Genomic DNA, 8461 nt, shown 5'->3' with positions numbered 1-8461 from the left:
TGCAAAATTTACTTTCATCAGAGAACATAACTTTGGACCACTCAGCAGCAGTCCAGTCCTTTTTGTCTTTAGCCCAGGCGAGACGCTTCTGACGCTGTCTGTTGTTCAAGAGTGGCTTGACACAAGGAATGCGACAGCTGAAACCCATGTCTTGCATACGTCTGTGCGTAGTGGTTCTTGAAGCACTGACTCCAGCTGCAGTCCACTCTTTGTGAATCTCCCCCACATTTTTGAATGGGTTTTGTTTCACAATCCTCTCCAGGGTGCGGTTATCCCTATTGCTTGTACACTTTTTTCTACCACATCTTTTCCTTCCCTTCGCCTCTATTAATGTGCTTGGACACAGAGCTCTGTGAACAGCCAGCCTCTTTTGCAATGACCTTTTGTGTCTTGCCCTCCTTGTGCAAAGTGTCAATGGTCATCTTTTGGACAACTGTCAAGTCAGCAGTCTTCCCCATGATTGTGTAGCCTACAGAACTAGACTTAGATTTTAAGGCCTTTGCAGGTGTTTTGAGTTAATTAGCTGATTAGAGTGTGTCACCAGGTGTCTTCAATATTGATCCTTTTTACAATATTCTAATTTTCTGAGATACTGAATTTAGGATTTTCCTTAGTTGTCAGTTATAATCATCAAAATTAAACTTTTTTTTTCAACTTTTTGATGATATTATAATTATATGACCAGCATCTGTATATATTTATATATTGCACTTTTCAACACCATTGACTGTTATTACCATCACACCTCGTCACACTGATTTATAGACACACCTGTTTTGCTCACTGAACCAGGAAACAGGGATCAGATGAGTTCAGAGAAACTGAAACTGAAGTGTAGTTGAGCTGTTGCGTGTTTGTGTCTCTGTCTTTATGCAGTAAAATGGCAGAAGCCAGATTTTCTCAGGATGAGTTCATGTGTCCAGTGTGTCTGGATCTCCTGAAAGATCCAGTGACCATCCACTGTGGACACAGTTACTGTAAGATCTGCATTACAGGCTGCTGGGATCAGGAGGATGAGAAGAGAGTCTACAGCTGCCCTCAGTGCAGACAGACCTTCAGTCCAAGACCTGCTTTAGGTAAAAACACCATTCTGGCTGAAATGGTGGAGAAACTGAAGAAGACTACACTTCCTGCTGACTGTTACGCTGGAGCTGGAGATGTGCAGTGTGACGTCTGTACTGGAAGAAAACACAAAGCCGTCAAGTCCTGTCTGGTGTGTCTGAACTCTTACTGTCAGAATCACCTTGAACAACATGAGAGTTTCTTTAAAGGAAAAAGACACAATCTGACTGAAGCCACTGGACGACTGCAGGAGATGATCTGCAAGAAACACGACAAGCTCCTTGAGGTTTTCTGCCGCACTGATCAGAAGTGTATATGTGTGCTGTGTACGATGGATGAACATAAAAACCACGACACTGTATCAGTTGCTGCACAGAGGACAGAGAAACAGGTATGAACTTCATTATGCTCATTTACAGGCTCTTAATTTTGTTTATGAAGTCTACTAGAATACATTTAGATCATTTAATGTCTGTTTTCACCCTCTGTCTGAACACTGTTTGTGTTTCAATTTCTTTAAAACCTGCCTTCAGAAAATCGCAGTCCGCTCTGATTGGTCAGTCAGTCCCAGTATGTTGTGATTGGAGGGATGCTGGAAGAATTGTCACTGGGACAGTGCAGTGACTGCTGTTTATATACTCTCATAATGATGATTGACAGGACTGAATGATTAGACTACTCCTGAACCTACGTTTGAAACTTTATTTATAACATCTGACCTGCATCGAACTGCACTCCACATTATAAAAGTGGGCGTAATCTAAGGCTGCATCCAAAATCGCATTCTGCCCTACTATATAGTAGGACGAAAAACAGTATGTGACAAGAGAAATAAGTCAGATTTCACAATATTCATGAAAGAGTAACCAAAAAATATCTGGATGACCTACTTCTTCCAGTGAAATTCTGAAGTTGATTCATACGATGGACACTTTTTGTGAATGACAGTGAAGCGATGCAACTGACGCTGGTGGGTTACATGATAATGACAACATGGCGAATGTAGTACGTCCAGGTACTACACACATACTATATAGAACATACTTTTTTAGCGTTTGTGAAGTAATTACTTATTTAAAATGTATACCTACTCAAGAGAGTATGTGATTTTGGATGCAGCCTAAAAATTCATAAAATGTATAAAAATGTAATATTAATATAATAATAATGTAATATAATAAAAACCTTTAACCTTACCATGCAAGATCTTTAACCCCTCAATCTCACCACTTCACTGATACTGGATTCATATCTGTTGTAGCAAATTAGCTCAAAAGGGAAATATGAATAATTAATCATAACTCGTTATAATAAATCATAAATATTTGAATCAGTTAATCAAATTAACTTGATGTAGCTGAGTTAATATGTAAGGACTGAGAACGAACCAGACAAATGAATCGTTCAGATGATTCTTTCAAAACATAATTCCAGAAACCCAAGCTCAGAGAATCTAATTTTCGGCTCCAGTCCGTCTGAAGAACAACCCTTGCTAGGTACTTTTATGGCACCACTTTTATGAAGGAGAGGTGAAAAACTTAAGCCATTTGTAGAAACCAAATGGTCACCAGAAGATAAAGAGTATTTGATCTCCAGATCAAAAGAGACAGAGAGACAATACAGGCCTGTTTCTCTGAGTGACCTAACATTACAGAAAAACCCACAGAGAATGTTTCTACAACTAAAACTGCATCAAATTGTTCCAAACTATTTGAAACTGACTTATCAATCATCTTTAAACTACATAAATTTTATATCATGTCCACACCCACAACTTATGTAACTGTAACCATTGAATGGTTGAATGAAAGTATTTTATGTTTGATATATATTTTAATCTCTTCTTCTCATTTAAATCATGGCTTCAATGAAATCTGTGTAAAATGTATCATATTCCATTTAATAGAAATTATGTCTAAATGGTAAAAAGCTGGCAATTCCAGAGACCGGAGATAACGCTTATTTTATGATTGGAGGCGGAGAAAAGCCACCTTTGAAACAAGACGATATCTGACTGGTCAGAACTCCTCACCGAGGTGGGACAAACACCTAAGTTTACATAGTCACATCACAAGACAAGGAATGAGTAACAAAGAGTAACAAAAAAGACCAGAAGAAAAAAAAGAAAGAGACAAGACTTAGCTGACATAGGACAGACAGGCAGCTCATTCAAGCCATCCAACTTTCACTCACTTTTCGTTTCTTTTACTTAACTTTCTTTTCCGTCGAGAGTCTCGTGTTCTAAGTTTTGCCCCAAAGTATAACCAAAGACTTTTGCCGCTTCAACTTTAACTCCAGCCACGACAAGAGACTTCCTTTCATTTCACCAGCACACTCATACGTGATTGTTTTTTACCTAACCACAATCCGGACCTAAAATGAGCCTGCAACAAATCAGTGACTCGGAAAAAACTTTCTCTCCAAGATAAGGACGACGATGAGGAGATTCACATTTAAATTTGACATGCAAGTACCTCCAGATTCTAAAGCTGAACTGGTGCATTAAATTAATGATTCATGGTTCGTTCAGGTCAGGTGTTTTGAAGTGCATATTTTGCTAGAAATCATGCTCATCATTTCATTCTCGCTTAAAACTCTTTCTCCTCTCATTTCCTTTCTTTCCTTTCTTTCAACGTGTATGAATGTTTGTGTGTGTGCGTGTTTGTGTTAGATTAGTTTGTGTTAGAATAAATAAAGTCTCCTGTAGATTTTAAAAGAAAGTGTCTTGTATTATGTGCTTGTAAATTTAATGTCTTAAGCTGTTGATCTTAAAGTTACCACGCTCTAATTAGTGTTCTCATGATAGTGGATATTCATATCCGATACAAGAGCTTATTACGATCCGAGCAGATGAACGCTGGATGACTCAGTTGCTCGGTCGTAAACTAAATGACTCTTTATAATTCCCTATAAATTAATTAATTTGAGCTGATTTTGGTCCTACAATCATTACAATCAATTAATCTGTTCGGCCAACGAACACTCAGTATTGATCATCTACCAACTCTTCAGAAAGGATATTTTCTGTGACCACAGAAAAATAACTCTTTCTTAGCATGTAGCTGTGATCATAATCGTTATCAGGGACATTGGTTTATAGGCAGATCAGAATCACCTTGCAAGAATGTGCACACAAGTTTTATTTAACTAAATTATGAACACATAACTAGACTAAACACACACACGCTTACATAGGAAATGAGAGAGTGGAAATGAATTTGAACCGTAGCATAACAGGGGAAAGGAGCTATGAAAAGAGTAATTTAACGAGCTGGAAGAACCATCAGTTTCTCACTATAAAGCACCTTTGTTAACAAAGGGATTTAAACTAAATACTAAATCGCCGTTTAGTGTTCAAATGTAAGATACTTGCAAATGCCTTAGCTGTTGAGGAGCGTTGGGTTATTTTTAATCTCTACAGAAGTCACACCTTTGAGTTTTGGCTTGACCAATGAGAAAGGTGCGATTTCCAAGCGGGAAATGTTTCTCAGCGCAGACATTACGGAGTCAGCATGTTGTGAAGATTGCCTTTGACTTGATGATTTATGATGTTTCTCCCGTTATTGGTTTGTGCTGCAGAAGGAGCTGAAGGAGACGCAGAGGTCGGTCCAGCAGAGGATCCAGCAGAGAGAGAAAGATGTTCAGCAGCTGAGAGAGGCTGTGGAGTCTCATAAGGTGAGTCTGGAGAAGAAGAGAAGTTTGAGAAGTCTCAGTCAGACTCACTGAAGCCACTGTGTGATTGTGATGTGTGTCCTAACAGCGCTCTGCACAGACAGCAGTGGAGGACAGTGAGAGGATCTTCACTGAGCTCATCCGCTCCATTGAGAGAAGCCGCTCTGAGGCCACACAGAGGATCAGAGATCAGGAAAAGACTGCAGTGAGTCGAGCTGAAGGACGACTGGAGCGACTGGAGCAGGAGATCAATGATCTGAGGAGGAGAGACGCTGAGCTGGAGCAGCTTTCACACACACAGGATCACATCCATTTCCTGCAGGTAACAGAGATCTAGAAGAACAGGATCATAGTGGACTTGAGCAAGAGACTCACAGAGAAACATTTCATTAGAGCAGAATGAGCCGTTGACTGAAGTGTTGATCTGTGTGTTCGGTTATTATATAATCATCAGTCAGACTCTCATCTGATCTTCTTTTGAAAGAGACGCACTTACAAATGCAGTTCAGCTCTGGAAATCTCTTAGGAAACATTTTTCTGAAAGTTATATTGAGTTTCCAGACAGCAACATCTCAAAATTTAACCATTTAAACTCCATATGTTATATATATATAACAATGTGTAATCCTGAATTTGATGGTACCACTTTCATTAATCAACAAGAGCCAATCAAATCTGACAGTAGTGCAGGTTATTGGCTGAAGTGTGGAGGTGATGAGCTTTGATTTCTGTTTTCTGTAGAGTTTCCAGTCTCTCTCAGCTCCTCCTGAATCTGCAGACGTAAATGACGATCCCTTCAGTTCTCTCTCCTCTTTTGATGTTGTGAGAGAATCTGTCCTTCATCTGAGAGACAAACTGGAGGATTTCTGCAAAGAGGAGCTGAAGAAGATCTCTGACAGAGGTAAAGTCCTGGAGCCAGTTGTTCAAAAAGTTTAATCAGAATATGAAATTTTGAAATCCCATATTTTGCTATCCAGGATCAGGTAAAACTTTTGTGCCAATTTGGATTGGATCACCCTGATCCAGATGCACTTTTTCAGATTACCAAATCTGGATTACTAGTGCTCTGCAGAGCCCCTGAAAGGGACATGGTGATGGGAAAAATATGAGATGGAAAAAAAAAAATATTTCAGTGCTTTTGCGTTTTCTCAGACAAGTTTTGCATAGTGTTCACTCAAGAAACTTTGCGTTTGCAAAGAACTTTTGACTGGTTCATTTCTTATAATTGTGCCAATTGATATATTACAAACAGTGATAAACTCTTTAAATTAAATATATTTTTGTTTGTTATTTACAGCTGTTTGGGAATTATTTTATGGTGTCAAAATCCCTTTTCTACTTTACTGTAGCCTTCCGAAAGGCTTAGTATGTAGCCTAATAATGTCTACTTCTAATTTGTTACTTTAACTGTTAAACTAATCAAGATTAAGACTAATCAAAATAAAAAATATGTGGTGTATGTACAACACGAATTACGGAAATGTTGGACATTCTTTAAATTTGAAAAAAATGAAAACGAGAAGATTTTCAAATCACATGAGCCAATATTTTGTTCAAAATAGAACATAGATAACATAACAAATGTTTAAATGGAGAAATTTTACACTTTTATCCACTAAATGAGCTAATTTCGAATTTAATGCCTGCTACAGGTCTCAAAAATTTGACATGGGGCAACAAATGGCTGAAAAAGCAAAATATTTTGTATATACTACAGCTATTACAACAGCATGGCTTTGTCGTAGAAGAGTCCGGGTGCTGAATTTGGCCAGCCTGCAGTCCAGATCTTTCACCTATAGAGAACATTTGGTGCATCATTAAACGAAAAATACGTCAAAGATGACCACAAACTCTTCAGCAGCTGGAAGCCTATATCAGGTAAGAATGGGACCAAATTCCGAAACCAAAACTCCAGAAACTCATAACCTCGATGCCCAGACGTCTTCACAGTGTTTTGAAAAGGAGATGCTACACTATGGTAACCATGCCCACGTCCCAACTATTTTGAGACCTGTAGCAGGCATCAAATTTGAAATGAGCTCATTTTGTGCATAAAATTGTAAAAAAAAAAATTCTCACTTTAAACATTTGTTATGTTATCTATGTTCTGTTGTGAATAAAATATTGGCTCATGTGATTTGAAAGTCTTTTACTTTTCATTTTATTCAAATTTAAAAAACATTTCCCAACATTTCCAAAATTCAGCTTATATATTACTTGATGTAAATGTTGTATTTTTGACCAGTTTTAAAGTTTTATTAAATTTTTGTTCCTGAAATCCACCCTTCTGATGGGATCAGTATAATCCAGATTTTTTGGATCAAAGGTATCCCAATCTTACTAAAAAGTTTTGAACAACCCAGACTGATGATTTGATCCAGATCATGTAGAAGATCATATTAGAAATGTCTTAGTAATGGATGCAGGGATCTTTTTCTCTTGACATGATAATCACACTCTTCATGTCTGTTGATTTCCACAGTCACTTTCACCAAGATTGTTCCCAGAACCAGGAACGACTTCCTACAATGTAAGTCACTGAGAAAACAAGAAGAAAAATCACTGAGTGTGTTCATGTTCTTCCTGTAGAAGGAGAAAGAAAACATGATTTACGAGTTTAATAATTGATCATGTAAAAGATGATTTGCACAGGATATCTGGTAAACTGTACAGGGACACTGCTGATATATTGTACACGAAGAGTTCAGCTTCTTTAAACAATCAGACAGGTTCATAATTCCTGATTCGGATGTGTTTTCTCTCCATCAGATTCCCATCCGATCCCTCTGGATCTGAACACAGTGCATAAACACCTCCGTCTGTCTGAGGGGAACAGAGTGGTTACATTTACTAACACAAAGCAGCCGTATCCTGATCATCCAGACAGATTTGATGTGTATCAGGTGTTGTGTAGAGAGAGAGTGTGTGTGGACGCTGTTACTGGGAGATTGAGTGGAGTGGACGTGATGTGTATATATCAGTGTCATATAAGAGCATCAGCAGGAAGGGATCGGGTAATGAGTGTTGGTTTGGATATAATGATCAGTCCTGGAGTTTGATCTGCTCTTCCTCCAGTTACTCATTCTGGCACAATAACATACAGACTAAACTCCCAGTAAAGTCCATCAGCAGTAGAATAGGAGTGTATGTGGATCACAGGAGAATAGGAGTGTATGTGGATCACAGTGCAGGAACTCTGTCCTTCTACAGCGTCTCTGGAGACACAATGATCCTCATCCACACAGTCCAGACCACATTCACTCAACCGCTCTATCCTGGGTTTACTGTTTGTTGTAATTCATCAGTAAAACTGTTTATGAATCAGAATACACTGTAGAGAGATTCTACCCATAATGTTTTGAGCTCATGATAAACCAGTAACAGTGAGATGTTTTAGAATCTATTTTCTCTTCATTACATTAATAATATAGCTGAAATTCTGAAGCTCTATTTGTGTTGATTGAAATCACAAGCTATGTTTCCATAGCTATTTTATTTACTGTTGGAAACTAGGTTACCATACCATTGTCATTTGCTCCTAGGTCCAGTTGTTCAAAAAGTTTAATCTGGATCCAAATTATCTAGATTTGGAAATCCCATGTTTTGTTATCCAGGATCAGGTAATCCATATTACATTTGTGATTTTTCAAACCAAAATAGGCTTGGATCACTGTGATCCAAATAGACATTTTTTCAGGGCCCAGTTGTTCAAAAGTAATCTGATCGG

At 38.2% G+C, this 8461-nt stretch overlaps 1 pseudogene; it reads left to right on the top strand.

Annotated features, from left to right (window-relative positions):
• The first annotated feature begins 856 nt into the window (after positions 1-856).
• Positions 857-8248, top strand: LOC125255536 (annotated as a pseudogene).
• The last annotated feature ends 213 nt before the right edge of the window (positions 8249-8461 follow it).

Source organism: Megalobrama amblycephala, linkage group LG20, assembly GCF_018812025.1.
Source record: "Megalobrama amblycephala isolate DHTTF-2021 linkage group LG20, ASM1881202v1, whole genome shotgun sequence".
Taxonomy (NCBI): Eukaryota; Metazoa; Chordata; class Actinopteri; order Cypriniformes; family Xenocyprididae; genus Megalobrama; species Megalobrama amblycephala.
This window is presented reverse-complemented; position numbering and strand designations above follow the sequence as displayed.